Genomic DNA, 21,240 nt, shown 5'->3' on the forward strand with positions numbered 1-21,240 from the left:
TTCAAGGGAGAAAACTTATTCATTGTGAAGAAAAACAAAGCTGTTGTTTTTCTCTGCAATACAGTAGATGGATATTGAAATATGTATAAAAACAAACATATGTGTGTATGTATGCAAGTGCTTCCCCATAAGAAACATTGTAAGATAATTAAATTAATATCCCTAACTAAATGGATCATAATGAATATGCTCTGAAAATAAAGTTATCATTTTACAAGACTTTTTAACTTCAAGTTACGGGTGACATACAGAGTCACTCAAGGACATATGGCCACAGAACCAAAACCCATTGTGCCTGCCTTTCCAGGCTAGGTTTAAATTCACAGAATGACTCAGTGAACTTGAAATGTCATGCCAGATTCTAGTAAGAAAGCTATGCAAGGCTTTACCATTTATCGCTGGCATCTTAAATTAATCCTGGAACTAATTAGAAAGCTTGCAGACAACCCAGAATCCAAGTTCTATCTGTTCCTATTGACTTTTTTAAATAGAAATTGAGGGTTCAGAACTAAGAATGTGTCATACCAGAATCTTTTGTTCTTGTCATTGTCAACTAAAAGCATAAGACAGTTATGTGGGAGGGAACTAACATTTTATAATTTTCACTATGGTAGAACATGAAGGCAGACTTCATTTGGGCTTTACTTTTTAGAATTAATCTTCTTAAAATAAAACAGAAACAGGGAACAAAGGTAGCACTAAATAATTAAGAGAGGGGGTTTCAAACATTTTGACAAAATTAGAGTGAAATGAAATAGAAGCAATCACAATCTAATTTGGGTTATACCAAAACCATCTCCATGCTCAAATAAGTTTTGCAGTCATTAATAACTACTTAGCTGAAGACAACATATTGGCTTTTATTTGTATTTGACTGTATGCTATGATCCTTATGTTTGTGACTGTAAGGGGCTATTATTTCCTGATAATGAGGTACAAGTTTAAAATCCTGTAAAGCAAACTAACTTTCAAGTTCCCTTTGTCAGAAGTTATGAGCTTTGCTTATATTGGTGGAGAAAAATATAGTACAAAATCTTCTAGTAAAAAAGTCCAAATAATAATATAATTTGCACCTATTAACTTACCTGTCAGCTATTAGTGGGATTTTTGAATTTGAATAAGCTATCCAAATAGAGATGTTTAAATCCTACACCTTCTGGGCTGCTTTTGCTGCTGATCAGTGATCTGCTTTTCAGAAGTGCCATGCATCCAGCTGCAAAATCCACTGATGGACACTCATGACCACAACTCCATGTATACAAACCTAGAAATCTAACTTTCATAAATTCATAATTTAGAAAAATCTAAATGTTTCATAATTATATACGTTTCTGATGTTTTTTGATGTAGAAAGTCTCAACATGTTTGGCAGCCACACTCCCTTGTGGGCACTGATCACTACATTGAGCAGGGCTGTGTCTAAGCAAAGTCTTGAGCTGTGCTAAGCTGAGATGGAAAAGCAAGACAACTGAAATAGCACTATTAGGAGAAATCCACTGAAGTGCTTTCAACTGATATCAAATGGAGCCATTAACATTCTGGATTATGCACTTTCAATTGATTTTTTTGTCCTAAAAGGTCCTTTTCAGTGTTGTTGTGAGAACAATGATATGATATGTTCAGGTATTCATTTTCAGGCTTTCAAGTTATTAAACTACAAATAGTCCATCCTCCTTATCTAAGAAAAACGGCAAGAAGTACAAGCAGTAAATGTACCAATCGTACCTGTGTCTAAGTAATGATTGGAGGGAAAAAAAGGCTTTGTGTGTCTCTGTCAAATCACTTTAAAATTTCAAGCTGAAATTGTTGTTCCAGACACAAGGAAACAAGAAGGACAATTACTGGAAAAAACCGCAGGCACTGATATTATTGCTCATGGAAAGTACTGTTCAAAAGAAAATATTTTTTTTCTTTTCCCTTTTATTCCTCTTGGCCGCACTACAGTTCTGATATAGACTGAAATAACCATCAGGGGTGGCTAACGGAAAGTGGAAAAAAAGTTTTAAAACTTTATTAGGTAATTGTGTTCACTCCTTAGATTTCACTCTTACAAACATAGTGTGCAGTCTTTCTCCTCCCACACCTTTCATTTACAGGGAAGATTGATTTTTCTGTAGTAATAATACTAGGCTAACCACTAAGAATTCAATAAAACATTTAATCCTTTTGTGTAAGATTAACAGCTTGGAAAATGTGTTGGTTGCAGATAATGAGAATGGTTATTTTTGGTTTTGGTTTTTTTTTGTAAGGTGACGTTTTGGTTAAAGACACATCCTCAGACTAGTATTTCAGACACCTGGCCTGGTTGGCAAAGAAATTATAGAGCAGAGGAGATGCAGCTATTTAGCACCTAAAAATCCAGTTAGGTAAAGGCCCAGCTGCAAAACCAGACCTTGTTCTTGCTAAATATAGTTTAGTGAACAAAGTGCTACTACACATAAGATATTACTTTTCTCTTTGAAACCAGGTAGATGTGAAAAATAATGCTAAATTTACTGAGAGTAGGATTGTGTCCAGTACCAGAGGTTCCTCCTAAAGCACATTTTTGGCAAGACTAAAGATTGTGTCAAACCATCCTGCGTCTGACTCCACTAATGCTCTGTTTTCAGAGTACTGGAAGTGTAGATACTTGGTTGATGTTGATATACTACAGGCACCCTGGCTCGAAGCCATGCTCGAAGACATGAACTAGAAAACACTTTTTATTTCAGAAGTTTGTTGTTGTGTTTTCCTACACCCTTGTGTTTCCTACACCCTTAGAGAAGGGTGAAGAACCCACAGGACAGACAAATAGATCCAGATAAAGCAGATATTTAGTGCACAATGGCGAGCTAGATGCCAAGGCCCAGTCATTTATGAGCTCCAGAAACAATAGTTCAAGGGCAAGCAAGTGATCCTAAGAAATGTGAGTGTGAAAAGCATACCTGGTAAATTCCTGCCACAAACTGAGCATAGAACTCTGAATCCTGCAACCTGATTCTCATAACCTGGTACTAATAAAAATTATTTTCAGTGGTTGACTGTCCTGACATGTAGAGCTAAAGTAGAGAGCTATGAGACCTCTGGTGCCAATATATTCTTTTCTGTTAAGTAATATCACAACTGATTGTGACTGCAGTGTTGTGGGAAGGGATTTGCAAGCTCTACATTTTACAAGGTTCTAGTAAAATGAGTTATTAGTAGAAGTAGCTATTGGGATGTTTGGCCGTAGGGATGGCTTTGGCACTTTACTGGACTACTTTTAAAAATTACTGTTCTGTTTGGAGTATGTTTTTCCAGCAAATCTCCCCTTTAGCCGACTTAGCACATTTTGATTTGTTTTGTGGACAGCCTTACAGTGTGAAGAACTTCAGCAGCGCACCTAGAACACTAATAGGAGTTAAGGCCATTGGCCTGAAGTGAGATCAGAGGCAAACACACACATATAAGTATAATGTGTTTATCAGTTTCTTAGTACTGACCAGTTTGCTCTGTGGATCTGCTGGTGTTGTACAGCACTGCTTGCAAATATAGACATCTGTTCTGTCCTGGAAAGGAAACACCCAAAAGAAAGGACAGCACCTTCAGTTTTGAAATTCCATACAACCTCAGCAAATGACAAAAACTTTCTACTTTTTCATTCATTAAACTTGAAAGCATCAGTTATGGGAAACATAGAAAACTGAAGTGCCACATGACTTCAGCACTGCAATTTAATTTTTTCATTTTGTCTCCATATTGCTTTTTTGTGAAATTGTAGACACCTTTTATGTGAAAACATTCAACTCTCTAGTTGTACTCTTGTTCATCCTTCAGTATTATTTCTGTAAAAGACTCGTGTTAAGGAGACAGAAACTGGAGAGTGGAACAAATGAATTGAACTGGTTGAGGCATAAGAGAGGTTTCCTCTCCCTTCATGTTTAATAGCTAGACCTAACAGGTTATTGGTCCTCTTGCTTGCTATTGTGAACTAAAAAGATAAAGAAGCATACTCCTCTCAGATAAATGGGAGCAATTCCTGCTGTTAGAGAGGGGATACTCACAAAGCACACACTGACTGACTACTGATCCTCTGCTGTTGTAGAATTATGCAGAGCTGAAATCACATGCAGAATTTTTCTGTCCACTTGTCGGGAGTTCATACTATTAATAAGATGTTGTTTCTTTTTTTTTTCATATGCAAATAAACATACTATGTATGCAACTTTAGCTAACAGCTACTTATTCTGTTAATCACTATTTGGTACTACTGGCTTTCTGCTTCAATCATTCATGCAATAGATTTTTAGTAAAACCTGTAATACCATATTAATATTATTTAAAATCATTAATACCTTCTCTATTGTCATTGTATCAAGAAGATGATAAATTAAGTAAACTGAGACAATAGGGTTGCAAAACCCAAGCATGTATTGTGTGATTTGAATACATCATAAAGTAAGAAATGTGTCTGAATTATGAGGTACAAATCCAAACCCAAATATTCTCCTTCTTAGGAACATTTTAAATTCATTCTGGACTGTGACATGTGTTCATAAGACTTCTACTAAGACTGAAGCATCTCATTTTTCTGGGGATGTTTTTAAGGCTTTAGAAATTGCTAGCAGATTTGCTAGCATATATCCCTTCATGATATGACTAAAGTGAAATAACTAAAGATTCCTCCTAATCTTTTATCAGAGTAATAATAGTCGACATGAACACCAATTAGACCTTTCCTAGACCTAGGCTTCAGTCCTAAGAATAAGACTACTAGTTCAGAAGATTGTTACACTGTTGACATACCAAATATGTATTCTGTGTTGCCTGTTCAGGGTGATAGTTGGCTTTCTTGTATTTCCCAAATTAGTGATTTTTTAGCCTGTCTTGATATGACATTTCTGGCCTAATGGCAAGAAAATGATGGTTACATAGGCTACATAAGGGAGGAAGTTGTATGTTGCCCCATTATATTTATTTGTGTTGAAGGCAAAGGGTAAAGTTTAATAAATTAGAACTGGATATTTTGACAGAGACTGATACACCTGTACTTGAAGACCTATAAGCAAAGTAGAAATTATTTCATAAATGATTATAAAAGCTTAGTAAGTAATTCAAGGAGAAAAAACAGGGATTGGAACAACTTTGGGGTTTTTTTCCACCTTGTAATTGGGTGAAAATTTTAAAAAAAGCTCATGAATATGGATAACCCTGGTATTATAAATACTTTTGCTGCTGCAGTTATCAGATGTTTTTCATGTTGCTGTTCAACTGCATCAAATCCTAACCTACATTATATGAAGCACACAGAGAAAGGATAATCCTTTCCCTTTGGTTGTTTAGTCCTTGGGCCACTGAAATGTAGAGGTTCAGGGGAATGAGCAGCAGTAAGATTCTTCAGAAATTCTTCTGGTCTTGCAAGAACCTACTAATAAATAAGGCCTTCTAATGCCAGTTCTTCACGCTGGTATCATTCTTATCCATTTCCTTCTCAGGATCCTTACAGTCCAACATAAAGAGTCTATAGTGAGACAGATACTTTTTAAAATTAAAGTTATGTGATTTGTTTGGCTTTCTGCAGCAGTTACATTGGAAAATGTATTCTTTTTATATTCAGTGATACTTAAGAAGCTAGTGACCATTATTGATATTTATTTACATAAATATCTGTGGTAGATCCTTCATAAACAGCCTAGTCCCACAATTCTCTGTTTGTTTCTTTCTTTGCAATTCTTCAAAAACACGACACAACTGATTGCAAAAATAATAAAAATTAATTTTTGTATAATTAACTCTGGTTCAGCACACAGTCTTATCCACCCCACCACCACACAGAAAGTTGTAACATGACATGGAAAAGCAGAAACAAGAATGAGAAACTAAGGTTCAGGGAGCTGTATCTGCATAAGCTGGCAGTGCTTCCAAAGGCAGCAACATGGCCTAAGGACAGTTATCTGTATCACTCAGGCACAATATTCTTGAGATTCATTCAAATGGGGGCACCAACAGAATGGCTGCAGCTGGAGGGAGAGATACCCAGACTGTCATCAAGATCCCAGCTAGCAGTGAAAAATGACAGCAGAAAAGACACAAACCAAAAAGACATTTGCTTACTGAGCTGCAAATATCACCTTTCATTGCCAAATCTGTAAAAGAAGTTTCAGATGAGTTTGCTCGCAGAGACATAAGGAACTCCGGAGCCAGAACACAAGGGAAAGTTACCAAGGCTTCCTCAGAGTCATACAGGGAAGTCCAGACAGAATCTGTTTGAAGAGATGAGGGTCACCACTGCTCTAGAGCAAATGTGTGAATGAGTGAATGTGTGAATTTCACAGATGTTAGACAGAGGATCCCTGTTTAAAGAGTTTGTCTAAATTTTCCATCCAGCATGAGAATGGAAACATGGCATTGTGAAAGACATAAAGCAATTTCAAATTTTCTGTGGATTGAGGTAGAGCACACCTACATTCTCCTCCACCAGGCCTGCCAAATGAAAGAGATCAGTAAGAAAAGTGGAAGATCTTGGGCTGGAGCACTGAGCAAGGGGGAGGGTGGAATTTTTCCCCCATTTTCCCCAAAGATTTATGATCACACTTAAATGTCTGCATAAAGCAGGATATCATCATCTTCGTACAAAAATTTAGGGTCCACCATCATGCTCTAGGCACAAGCACATAACTACTGACCATGGGAGAAGGACTCAACGTTTGTGTCCATGCAGCCACAAATATGCATGTATAATAAGCATTTTTGAGAAAAGAGCTAAGGTGAAACTTTCTTTTTCTTTTTTTCTTTCTTTCCTTCTTTCTCTCCCTCTTTCTTTCTATGACCATTGGACACATTATACAGTATTCAAAAATCTGCAGGAGGTGGAAACTCACAGAACACAAGAAGTTACTCTGAAAATTCTGTGACAGATGATTCTTCTCTAACAATTAGTTGAGCCATAAACTTTTGAAGAGGTCCTATAGAACAGTCTTCAGAATATTCAGGCTATGAGGCAAAGGGTGCTACGTTAATATGTTGTGGATTTTAGTAGGAAAATTTTAAAAATATGCAAATGCAACATGAATGTTTTTTTGCATGTTATACCATTTTTGGTCAAACTTTCACTAGTTTGAAACAGAAGGTATCAGCAGTGAAGGTAGTCATCTACATCCCTTTACATCACAGTACTTTATATTGTAAATTATGAATCATAATTTTAGGACATCAAAATGTCCTGGTTTTCAGTGTGATATGAAAGATGTTGAGTTACAAAACCTTTGGGTCATTATTGACACATACACACAACTGATAAGACTTGAATTTAGTTTAGTTGGGTAATAGTGAGAAAAATTTTTTGCAGGACTTCACCATTTCAAAATGTAATCATCATAATCAACTTGTAAATTATTTTCTCCGTAATTGACACAGGCTCGATGAAATTGTGATGTGATTTTATTGATCTTCATGTAGAATGGCTTAGAGAGTTTACCTATGACTGACTATCAAAATAAAAATTAGTCTGGGAGCTTTTGTCTCACAGAATAATTTTCTGCTGGTTATACAGTTAGTAAGGGGATGTTCATTTAAGCAATGTGCCTTTAAGAATATCTAAGCATAATGACTCACAGTAAAATGTTCAATATTTAATCACCTATACAACTCAATATTTCCCGAACATTCAGAATTTCCTTATATTTAATAAAAGAAATCTAACGAAACTGAATACCCTGTGGTGAAGCTTTTGAAGAAAAAACAATTTTCCCACTGTCAGAAGTGTCAGCTCTGATGACACCTGGGAGAATTATATTTGCAACACAGGCCAAATGTTATAGAGTCTATTTGGGTCCCTAATAAATTACAACCAGCAGACCACCACATACTAACTCAGACATACAAAGCCAGTGTCAGTGTTTGTATAGCTCTTTCTGGCATCCCTTTTTAGCATTTCTTGGCTTTAAAAAAGTTTAGGAAGTATTTTTTTAGCATGATACCTCTAAAATTCTAAAATATGGTACATAAGAGAACTCACAGGTTTTAAAGACCTCCTAAAGCCATATAAATGTATGACTTTGCAGATTTGACTTAAAAAAACCAATTAAGTCTGCCATGCTTAGGAGGTTTGCTTTTATGTTTTATTTAGAAATTGTTCACACATACCCAATACAAGTAATAAAACATTATCTTGGAAGACTTTTTGTGCTTTTGTATTACTTGAAAATTGCTTATATGCCTTAAAAATTTGGCATGCCCTAGGAGCATCATTTATCTTGCCAGACAGGTAGCAGTAAATGACCATCTTTTCTGGTTTCACATTTCAACTGACTTTGACACTGGTTCAGTCAAAATCTGAAGTTTTATTTAAACTTATTTAGCTCATGATTATGTGTGAGACAAAACATCAGTGGAAGGTATTTTCTACACCATACAATAAGGAGAGATAATCTTATTTTTAATTTGCACCTTCAAGTTCTTCCACAGAAATGAGCTGTACATTCATCAAGATAATTATTGCTGCAGAGGATGCACTTAGTAATTAGACTAAAAATATGTATAGGTGGTAAAAGAAGAAAAGTTGCTTTTTACCTTTTTTGAGAAATATGGTAACGTACAGGAAACAAAATCATCACTTTTGAGCCTTTTTACTAGTTCAAATTTTAAGTTTTGCAAACTTAACACCCTAAAAGGAGGGTCCCCTGCAAAGTTAATTAATCTGTTAACAATTAAGACATAGATTCCAACTCAATTCTTCTCTGTGGACCCCATTTTTTTTCCAACTTTATGCCAACGCTGTTCAGCCAATCTGCCCTACAAAGAATTATTCCAAGTCTTCTTATGATAATGAGCCACCTGAAAAGCAAGTCTGCAAAATCCAAAGTTGATTAATTCAGTTTCCTATCTGATTAACTGTCCCATCTCCCCTGACTGATTACAAAGGGAGCCTACAGCAACAGAAAAGTTATTGTTCCCCAGCCAGATGAGTCTTACAAACTATTCTATGACAACTGTCATAGAAGAACAATCACTTACAAGGTGACAACCAGAGGAAATTCAAAGCCTTGAATTATACACTAAATAATGAAATGCCAGCTGCAAATTACAGATACGGAGCAGTAGCTGTACACTACCTTATATCCATCCAGAATCCCTTGGAGAAATACACCTGTACCTGCATTGTATGCATAAGAGATCCAGGGCCTTTGGCCTGTGTAGCATTTAGTGTGTGTGTGAACTAACTCTGCAATGTGTGAACAGTAAAACTGACATTACTGGGAGCTCACACAGACAAAGGAAAGTCATCCAGTGACTCCCAGAAGCTCCTCCTAAACTGTCTGTGATGCCCTGAGATATAGATAAATAAAAAGGTGTACTCCGAATTACCTGCATAAGCTAATTAAAATTAAAAAAAAGAAGAAGAAAAAAAAGATAGAAGCTGAGAAATCTAGCTGCATGGTCATATTTGTTTGTGACTGTGACAAACCTGAGCTTGAACATCATATTATATACCACAAAATTGTAGCAGAAGTTTAGCCAGAAACAAAGAATGTTTAAAATCCTTAGATTTTATTACAAAAAACATCCCCAGTACCCAAGAGGGAGACTGGGCAAAAATGCCAAGACTGTTCCCTAGAATGTATTTACATTGGCAATAAATACCAGACAACAGCATTGGAGTATGCTTCCAGAGTTAATGCAAATTGCAGCTCAGTGGACACAGCTGTCAAGTGGGAGAGGGAAAGGGGCTTCTATAGTTCATGGCTCCTCAGAGCAATTATCACTTACCCAGTAGGAAAAAAACAACAATGACCAGGGCATTCTGGTGATTTCTGTGTTCCTTTACACCATCCCAAAAATTAAATAATCAGAACTCTTCAACATTTCCCATTAAACTACAGCTACACTCCTATACTAAAATATTACATTATTTGTGCTGCTTAAAAAAATCGTCAAACTACCTTATGCCAGATCAAGTCAGATTAATGTTAATCTCTGTACTTGACTGTAGAGTCATTTCTGGTGGAAATTTTATGTGAATTCTGAGTCAAATGGGATAGATTTTATCTAAAATTTTCATTATAACTGTATACAGCCACTACTTTTCTATTATTATTAATAGTATTACTGTTTCTATTATTACATTTTAATAAAAGAACAGGTAACCTATCTTTCTGTGTTAGTTACATGGTAAAAATAAAATTTAGCTACTTTTTCATAAGTGCAAGAACTGAAGTCATTCACTTATACTGCTTTTGCAATAAGTAACATTTAAAAGGCTCTTTGACTTAATAAGGCTGGATTCTACTGCTGTTTCAAGTGTGGCCTCAGGCAAATCATTTCACCTCTCCAAGCCTTTCAATTTCCACCCAGAAAGAGGGGCTGTTAATACTTATCTACCTCAGAGGTGGTTTTAGGCTTAATTCCTTACTGTTTATAAAAGAGCTGATAAACATCTAGTTTCCCAGATATACTCTCCATTATCACTAATGGATTAGATCCCATTTGAGACACTATATGAGTTCAAGTTCTTTATGACATTCTCATTTAACTGGAGCTGAACAACTGTGACTCTTAACTGCAAGATATCAGCTAAGGCTTTCCTTTTAATTTTTCGCCGGCAAAAAAAAATTATGAACTTGGAATGGATATGTCTCAAGAAAATGTTGTTCCTAACAAATAATTCATTATTTTTTTTCTACATGCTGATCCTTACAAACAAATAGCTCTTACATCTTCACTTTTAGGAAGTTTAGCATTATTCATACTATGAACCATGTCAAACAGAGTACATGAAATCTATATTGTTGTGTCTACAACACAGGCCAGCATCTTGATAAAAAGAGATAATGGTACAAAAAGAATTTATTGAGATGAAACTGTAGCACACAAATTAATCTTCTCTTTCCCCAAAGCACACAATGCCAGTGCTTAGCAATTCTTAGAGACAATGCCCTACATCAATTAATTCCTAGTTGCCATGTGATATGACTCCAAAATGAAGGAGAGGGACTCAACCTCCCCTAAAGAACTCAAGAGATGTGACCTACCCACATGTGCAGGACTCAAAAAGGAAATGTGTGTGGGTTGTTTCAAGCACAGCAGGAAAGAGCATAGTAATGGACTTTGAAGCCAGCACAAGTGTCAGATTTCTTTTAAAGGAGAGAAATCATGCTCTACAGAATGAATTCAAGGGGATTCAAGCCTTTGAGAGGAATACTTGGCAAGGAGCCAGTAATCATAGGAACCTGAGAATTTAACAGAGGATGCTGAGATCTACCCAACTCAGAAACTTGTGGACACCTGGTCTGTGTTCGCTAGCATGGCTCCCAGGGAATGTGTCCTTCAGCACCAGGGCACCTCAGCAGCTCCAGGGAGGCTCTGGGATCAGCCACAGGTCAGCAAAGCTGCAAGATCAGTATGATTAATCTTTCTTCTTTGAGGAGCAAACCTTCTGGTCTTTGCTAAGCTCAAAATGTTGTAGGATCTGTGATCCAATAACCTCTGTCAGTATGGATAAAATCTTCTTGCCTGAGAAACAGACAATAAGACATAAGTTTCCATGTTGCTATAAGTGGATACAGTAGTTTGAGAGTTGTCTTTCTAGGCTGTGCTTGCAGATCCTCAGAGGGCACAGTGGCTGACAGTGAGTTCCAACAAATATTGCAAGCGGAAATATCTATCTCAGAATTTAAATATGAATATTTAACTATTTGCTTTAGGCAGAAGTCCTCTCCTCCTTTTGCAAAGAAGATAGCTATGGAGCCAAGAGATAAAGTGAATATTTTTTGTTGATATAAGAATTCACTGCAGATAAATCTTAACCTACTGAATAACTTCATGCCCAGATCATGAGAGAAAGGAAGCAAATGTATTTTAAAGACATTTTTGGGGCACTTCAAAATAGGCATTACTAAAAAATGTGCATTTACTGAAAAATGCAACAACTATGAGCACTCAAACAGCCCTGTCCAAACATCATCAGTCACACAGCAAAGGCCTCTAAATGTCTATTTAAAATTACAGATATTTATTGAGAGTGGGCCCAGGCTTTTCACAAGAGCACTCCAAATACTTTTCTACTTTTTGAGCCTACAAGAATGTGCTGAGCTATGGCCAGAACACATTAGTATCCCTGTGCCCACTGTATCAGTTAAATGACAGACACACTCACACAAATTTCCTCCAAATATCCAACAAGAGAATGATGGAGCTAGAAAATCAGCAGGATCTAGACATACTCTGCATGTGGCCTCTGCTAGAGGGGTTGTTTCACTGGAGTATAATTACATACTTAATATGTACTGTTCAGTTCATTCTTGTTTAAAGTCCTCAGGTTTTTTAAACTGAACAAACTCTACTCTTTTATGCTTTTCCTTCCTTCATTGTAAGAGAATATATCTGTCTTCCTCTTCTTGATCTGCTACCAGAAATCGTGGCAGGACTAGATACATGTGAGTAATTCAGTCTGGGACAACACTGTGGTCTGGGTGGCAAGGGTTAATGGGACTGTGGTTTCCAGCTGACTGAAACACCATCTGGTCTCTAATCAGTCCTGGACCTGTCAGGTGCGTTTGGATCATCGTGACCTCTTGTAAACAGGGCAGTAGCAAGGAGTAATTGCTAAAGAATAATGCAAGTTGACTCTAACTCCTAAATCAAGGCCTACTTGTAAGACAGCTTTAGTGAATTTAATTTTCTTTTTTTTTTTTGTACACGATTCACTGAGACTAATCTGCCCACTATGAAGGATGTGTATCTTAGAGAAGAAAAAAGTCTGTCAGAATCCCTTAGTTTTTTTCTTTTTTTTCCTAAAATCTACCATACTCAAATTCTTGTTATGAGTATAAAAGGAACATCTGGTAGATACAAAGTCAAATGAAAAATTTGTGGCCTTACACTAGGAACTGCATAATTACCATTATCATTGGAAAGTGGTATCTCTGAAATGTATAGATAAAATGTCTAGTATCTCCTTTTCACAGAATTCTGATTATAAGGTTCAACATTGCATTATGTGTTCATACCAAAAAGGAATAATTTAATGTTAGCTTAACCCTGGAAAGAAGTTGTAAAAGAGCAGCTGGTTTCTTGCTCTCCTCTTTATCCTATACAAGGTTGATATCAATATGCTGTCTCAGCTAAACTGGTAAGTGGGTAAATTGAAGGGAAAAGGTTCATATATAAGAAATTCTCCAGTCTGTGATAATAATAATAATAATAATAATAATAATAATAATAATAATAATAATAAGCTATTCTGTGATCTTTGCATTCTGTTTGGTTTTGCTCTACTCTACTTGCTCTCAGAGTCAAGCACAATGATGGCACATTGAATCTAGTCTGGTTTATTTATACCTTTCTAAAGCAGGTAGCTTTAGAAAAATATAAGTTTAAAATTTTCAGCAAGGATGATTTGAATCCACCAAAGTACTCTGCTTCCCATCTGCTAACTGGATTCTTGTGGAGATAGCAAAAAGCATCCCCATTGTATACCTCTTTTAAAGAATGCATTTCCCATCATAAAGAAGCAAAGTTTTTGCACTGATTTAGCATTCCCTTTTATTTTCTTTTTTCCCAGAGCAAGGACTCTGATATCCATTCCAATCACATTTTCCATTTAATGAAAAATATTTTCACAATGTTCTAAGTAATAACTGATTAAGCTAGCATCAGAAATGTAATTTTTTGTTTATTAATTTCTTTCCTGACATCTAATGACTGTGCAGACATAAGACTTCTTTTGAAATGGCATTATTCATAAGTATGCAATTGTGTTTCTAATTTAAATACTCAAGACTCTGAACTTTTTTTTTTCCAAATGACTTTAGTATTACAGCTTGTTTTGGGTGCATTTTTAATATCAGTAGAGTGAGATTAACATTTACATTTGTCATGAACTACTGAAGAGAGAGCAGGAATGCAGTGTCCATAGCAGTTTTTGATTTCCATCATACCAGCCTCAGAGCTCCTGCTGACATTATAATACTAACTCAAATATTAACCTAAAATATTAAAAATACTATATGGATCCTGGTTGTGAATACTTGCTGAGAATGCTGAAGAGACATTTTGCTCACAATAAATATTTGGAACACTATATGAAATGTCATGAACATTAACTGCAAAAAAGAGTTTTTAACAGACCACTGAAGTTGTGGTAAAGCCCACCTCTCAGAGAAAACAGATTAAAAGGCAGTAGTAGTTTTCACTTAAGTGGCCTGATTTTTCACTGCAGTGAACTTTGTCTAGTAATTCATACCTTGCCAGTAAGGCTGGCATATTACAATAAGAAGATTCTCAAAGACATTAACTGTCACAGGACACAGCGTGAAGGAGAACCAAACAGAAAGTCTTTGCAAGGTTGGTTTTGTGATAAAGGTGTTAGAAAAACACTTGCACTAAATGCCACTTTTTTTCTGAACATGGACAAGTCTCGAGCTTAAATCCTGGTCTCACAGAAGTTTAAAGGAAAACATCCTTTTATATCTGATGGAGAAAAAAGTCTTTAAAGTACAACCCATTTTACAAATGTTGACACTATATGGATCAATAAGAAGGTTAAAAGATGCACATTTTTTAACTTAATCTTTAAGAGAGCCAGTGTGATGAGGATTTATTCTTGCTTCAGTGTTGTTGTCACCTCTTTTAATTTACAGATCTCTTTTCACAATGAGAAAAATCAAACAAACACCCGAATATTATCTTCCTTACAATACTCTTGTAAGCATAAAATTCAAGGTTATCATGGCACTGGGGCACTATCCATGTGGTAGAGACCCCAGCTGTACCTATGACAGTTGACTCTTTACAACATAGACGTCCACAGATTTGTAAGTATGGTGATTAAGCCTGAGCTGCAAAGGTTACCTCAGCCATGCTTCAAAACCTCATTGATGCCTATCATAGCTGGAAAGTTGACCAACTTGACTTTTACTTATGGAAAACTGAGATAAAGTAAAATACAAAAGGTATGGCTGATGCAACGAGTCCAGAACATAAACACATTCCTGAATTATGGAAATGCCTGGTCTGCTACGACAGCTATCTTTTATAAGCTTAAACTCAGTCCCTGAACTAAGGTGTTTATCAATTAATAAATTTATTTTAAAAAAAAATCCACTCTGAAGTTCAGAAGTAAAAGTTAAGTTGCCAGCCTACTCTTCTTTCCATTCTGTGAATGCTATTGCCTTGCAAATGTGCTGGTTTTGACTGCAGTAGAGATCATTTTCTTCACAATTGTTAGTATGGAGTTATGTTTTAGATTTGTGCTGGAAACAGTGTTGATAACACAGAGATGTTTCTGCTATTGCTGAGCAATGTTTACACAGAATCAAGCATTTACTGCTCCACACCCCACCAGGGAGAAGGCTGGGGCTGCGCAAGGAGTGGGAGGGAACACAGCCAGGATGCCTGACCCCAAATGATCCAAGACCCTATGGCAGCATACAGAGCTCAGCAGCACTGCAGGCAGAATGGGAGCTTCGCACAAACTTTATCCTGTTACCAAAAACCTAAATTGTCAGGGTAAACAAGACTCCCTAACACAGCCTTTCTAATGTTAGCGAGTAAGGCATTACTGTATTCTTGGCCAAGAGGTGTGTGTGAGGCTGAAAAGGTTCCAGCCACCACACAAACCCTGATACAGAACTTTTCCACTTATTTATAAATTTTCAGCAAACAAAGAAATTAATATTCAAGTTACATAATCCTAAATTACATAATCCTCTTCATTAGCTAGTATTCTATTCTCTATTGGTTATTGATCTCTCACTCTTGATGCTAATTTGATCCACATTCTTTAGTCCTTCTGTTATCTTTTTCTCAGAGAAGAGTCTCCAGCTTTCCACGCCTTAATCTCCTCAGTATCTTCTGGTTACTCCAACAGCCTTGAACAATCATAAATTTAGGATCCCAGATTTACAATCTTCTAATGCCTTTGGCTTTTTTTTATTGAAGCTTGTCAGGGTTAGTTTTAACAAACTTAAGGCTTTTATCATTTAATGGTCAAAGTAACAAAATAAGTCCATGAAGAAACTTAATAAAGGCCTGGCTAAAAGTGAGTGCTGCTTGCATTTAATTAAAGCAACTAATTAAAAATTAGTTAGGAAAGTTATATAATTTCCAACCTTCCCATTAAGTCACAAGATATGGAAAGGACCCACTTGCTTTCTAAACTCCTTCCCAGAGACTTTGTCAACTGTTTATATCTAAAGGATTATACAGGTGTAATTGAACGTTTACACAACTTTGTCCCACAGAATTATGAATGGCAAACCAGATATATTTATATAAATATGTGTGATTTATTATGATATTGATTAGACAAAAAGATTTTAATCAGAAGTATTTACTACACAATATAGGAGCTATAACAACTGTTATAATATAGTGCATTATTTTGAAGCAATATCAAAGCAATTATATTAAAGCAATTGTATTAAGCTAGCAAAACAATTCGTAACTAGAGATTGATGCCACTCACCCATGACAATGCTAATTTTTCTCTCAGCTTCCAGGTGTAAAAGGAGTTACCAGGAGGGATGACCCCACTCAAGGGAGGAATCATGCATAAGCCTCAGCTTATTCTAGAAGCATGAATTATCTCAAAAGCATTTTGGTAATTTATGTTTAAGCTAAGAGAGGTCTCTTGCCTATTAGCAAAGAAATTGAGATCTATCAAATGAGAAATAGACATTACTTCCATTAATAATAACATGAGTTCTGTCGTAAAAGCGCAGAACAAAACACTTCTGCTCACCTTTGGAAGTAATTTTTTCTGTTTTAAGTGCAAAGCCTTTAAAACAATAGGCATACCTCAGACTTCGCATTACAAGATAGTTGTATCAATATAAACATGATTTTATTTTAAAAAGTGCATCTAAGCTGACAGTGAGCTGTGGCTCAGTGATAAACCCTGGGAAATGGGGTTTATAATGGAAACACTGACAGATTTCCTGCCCTTACAGCACTATCGTTATCTACTGCATTGCACATTAAGTGCACATATCACCTGATAAATACATAGCATGTTAAATCTGATAAAACTTTTACTGAATCAAATAGACAAGGAGTGGAATGTGATAAACAAGCTCATGTATCTGATCCATCAGTTTCAGAAATAGATAAGTAAACAACTAAACATGATACAGTACATCACTGTCAGGTGATTAAGGTCACCCATTGGGAATTGCCATTCTCTGACTAAAAAGCTATTGTTGAAAAATCTGTCCAGAAGTTTTTATTTATCTATTTTTAATTGGGTCTGCAAGCCTTTAACTAAAATTTGTGAACTAATTAATGCAATGACACTCCTATACGACAGTACTCAAAAGAGCATGCAGTTCAAATCTCTTTGTCAATGTGGACACTCCCCTCCCCTTATGCAGAAAGTGGACTCATTTTAGCACATAAGTATATGCTAAGTATTTTTTCAAGTTTGATTCAGAAGGTGAAATCTTCTAAGATCAGTAACATATTTGGCCAAGAGAAAAATGGAGTAAAAATTATTTGATTAAATATTTGACAGTAGGAACCAAAAGAAGATTTTTCCTGCTGGAAAAAGCAATTTTAGCAGGTCAGTTTTGCCAAAGTGTGAAAAGCTGCAGTGAGAAAAGAGCAGAACAGCAGGCTACAGAAGAAGATGTGTTGTCAAGCATGATCCAGAAAGGTGAGTAGATTAATTTCTGCAAGAGAGAACAGTGTGCTGATTACATGTCATGTGAGGCTGAACTGTTGGCTGCAGGAGTTAATATTTTATAGGAACCTTCTACACCTGTTCAGTGTGTAACCAACTTCATGTATTCCTCTGCCCTCAATTTTTTCTAAATGTATTTCTCAGGTGCACTTGAATGAGCCATTGCCTTTAGCTGGTAGCAGGATCAAATTGGAATGCTCTACCTAACTGTGCTTATCATTTCTGCACACTAGCTTGTATTTTAAATTCCTAGAGTCTAGCCATACTTTTTTCTACCCATCACAATCATGATCTTTCCTTTTCATTGATGCTCAGAGCCAGTAAATTGTAATTTTGGTGCATGTCAGTCAGATAGTAGGGCATCCAGGATCTTGCCTTTGGTCAGTGACTGGTCCCCAGAGCAAGGAGCAAAAACCCCCAGCATGAATCATTACAGATGGAGCTAACCATGGTGAAGTGGATGCCAACTAATTCTCTAATAGATATACTTTCATAATTCTATTTTGATCATTTTCTAATCTAATAACAGTCTTATTGTGTCTCACTAAATTATCACTGCAATTGTCTTGGCAAAGTGAGAGAAAATAAGAAAAAACATTTTTTATCAGTGGTTCTTTTTCTGTACATATGTATATGCTTTTAAACTTTGATGAGCGTTCTCAGGAAAAAATGTTGCCTGACTTTTGCATGTTGATTAATATCTTCTCTTCCATTTACATTTCTCTGATTCAGTTTTCTTCATAAATTTTCAAATTCAAGATCAATCTCTGTTACCTGTAGTATCTAATGTATTTTTCCATGCAGTTCCATGATAATAAAAAATTATAAAGATGCTTTTCATATGCATGTTATGATGGTTCATTTTATAAAGGGAAGGGAAGGGAAGGGAAGGGAAGGGAAGGGAAGGGAAGGGAAGGGAAGGGAAGGGAAGGGAAGGGAAAACTGGGAATTATTTTTTTTCAAATTAAATGGATTTAAAGAGTATAAGAGAAAAAATAATCATTGCATAATCAGGAAATAGAATTATTTTGTTGTGGATTTTCTTTTTTCAAACTCAGAAGAAACAGAAAAATCATAAAATGGTAAAAGCTTTAAAAAAAGGAAAATAAAATATAAAACAGAGGGCAGCATACACGTTACATTTTAGCAGACAAAAATTTGTCCTGATCTCTTCCACAGGGAGCCTCTTTCAAAATGTTCAATGCCTGGCTTGCTCTGTGCATTCATAGAGCTCAGATGCATGAGCATGCCTTCATGTTCATATATTATTTGTATTTGTGTAGATAAATAAAAATGCATGCCTATGTGCACACACACACACATATATATACATGGCACCATACTGCATGCTAGAAATCATTGTGTGTTGGAAGAATGAAGCCATTCCTGTGCCAAAGCTCTTCATGTCTATCCCTGCCAGACATCTGCCATTTACAGTGTTCTGCTTTATGCCAGACCTGGGGTTACCTGGCTGCCCACTGGAAAGCATCCTCAGGGGCTGGGGCTCCTGAAGCTGGCAGTGCTTGGCATCCTTGAATTAGCCCAAGCAACCAGGCAACGCCCCAGTCCCTCCTGCCCTTAGTGCTTCAGTAGCTTGAGTGGCGCTCTCTCCCTTCTGGGAGTTTTGGGATGGCCAGGCCACATCTCTTCAAGTGCAGCTGCATTTACACTTCAGTCAGGCTTATTCCACTTATTCTGCCTGACACATGAACATTATCCTTCATTTGGAAAGGAGACCTGACAGAATAAAGCCCCTCTTTCCTGAGATGTCACATTGCAGCGTTATGGGACATACCAGCACGTGCAGCTGGGCAGAAACATAGGCAGGACAAGCCCCAGCAGCTGTAAATACGTACATGTAGAAATAGCCTCTCACATCTGAGAGTGAAGTGGGACAATGGCCACAATTATTTATAAAACATTTTCAAAATTTTCCATGTCTACTGTGGCTTCCATTTTTTTTCCATCTTGGTATCCATAAGTAGCTAAAGTCAATCCAACAGATAGACCTGGTCTCATTGGAATCACAGTATGGTGCTAAACAGAGATAAACAAGCCTGTTTCTTGAAATAATAATTTTTCTTATTGGCAAGGAAAACATTTTTAAATAGTATTTGAGAAGCAAAGTCAATAATAAAGCAGATGTTTGGTCATACAAAGGTAGAGCACCCCAAAATTTAGACACAGTCAATCATCCTTCTTTACCACTGGTCTCAGCTGCAAAAGCAGTGTGAATAGCTTCATTCTTGTGAATGAAATGCAACACCTAGTGCTTTAAGACTGCTATCTATTAGAAAGAAAAATATAAAAGCAAATATTAGGCTAGACTTCTTAGTGAATTTTTGTAATTAAAATTACATTACATTAGAACAGTATACATTACATGAGAGTAGTATAAATAGATTGATGTAATTTTAATGAAAGCTTCTAATGTTATTTTACTGTGTGTGAAATAATTCTGGATTCCCTTGCCTTTTAGTGCTGAGTTCAAAAGAAGAAAAATACTGTTGAGGAAACTAAATGAGAGATGAGATAATTTTAAATACTTAGTGAACTGAGAGAGACGTGTTGTTTTTAAAATCCAATTTTAATCTGTATTATTTACCACAGAACCATTACAGTCCATCATGTCATTGTGCTGCCATATAGACACACTAAATCCATTCTCTACATTCCTTGTGATCTTTTTTAGGTGATTGCTTATGTATAATAGTTGCTTTTCAGACAAAAAATAATTCATACAATATTTTTTCTTATGTTTAGAGAACATTACTGGGTCTGAGTTACAGGCATCTTAAAATATAAAGATAATGCTAAGATACTATTAGGAACAATGAGAAAATGTCATAGTAGTTCAATTAGTTGTACAGACTCTTCACTGTATTTTATATTGGGTAGCTTTACACTCGTCCTTACCTGCCCACAGATGTTTCCAGGATAAGCAGCTGTGGGCAGGTGTACTGGTAACCATTTGCACTTTCACTGCCACTAATTGAAAACCAAAAATTATGGTGCCTGCATGTGCATCTAATAATGACATTGAAATGCATAGTGGAGATGAAGGGAGAGGAAGGCAAGAGACAAATCTTTACATGGGAAGTATTTAAGAATGCAAGTGAAAAGGATACAAAAGATGGCAAATACAACAGCCCTGAAGGCCAGAAATGTCTGTACATCACTCAGACAAGCATTGCAATGCAGACTCTGTACACAACTTGACAGTCAGGGCGATTTTCCATCATCTTTCCATCTTCCTCTATGCAGATGGCAAAGGGAAAACTTTTCGTTAGCTTACAGAGGATCTGAGTGGGAAGTTGCTTAAATTATCCAGAAATTGGACTGCGAGAGGAAAGGGACAACTTTGATTGGGGAGACTTGTCTTCCAGTTCAAAATCATCAGCTAAAAATTCCTCTGGCACTATGTCCTTAGGCAGAGGCAGCCAGCCATATCAGTCATCTGAATTCCCAAGCTCCTCTCCTGTTTGGCTTTGTTACCAGAATCAGAGTCTGCAGCAATTCCTGCTGCTGGCAGCAGCCCTACTGCTGCTGCAGGGTCTGCAATTGCTGTTACATGCGTTTTCAGCTCATCTCTGAAACAAACCTCT

The sequence above is a fragment of the Melozone crissalis genome, unplaced genomic scaffold (genome assembly GCF_028551555.1).
Source record: "Melozone crissalis strain CALT ecotype California unplaced genomic scaffold, PUWL_Pcris_2 ptg000004l_1, whole genome shotgun sequence".
Classification (NCBI taxonomy): domain Eukaryota; kingdom Metazoa; phylum Chordata; class Aves; order Passeriformes; family Passerellidae; genus Melozone; species Melozone crissalis.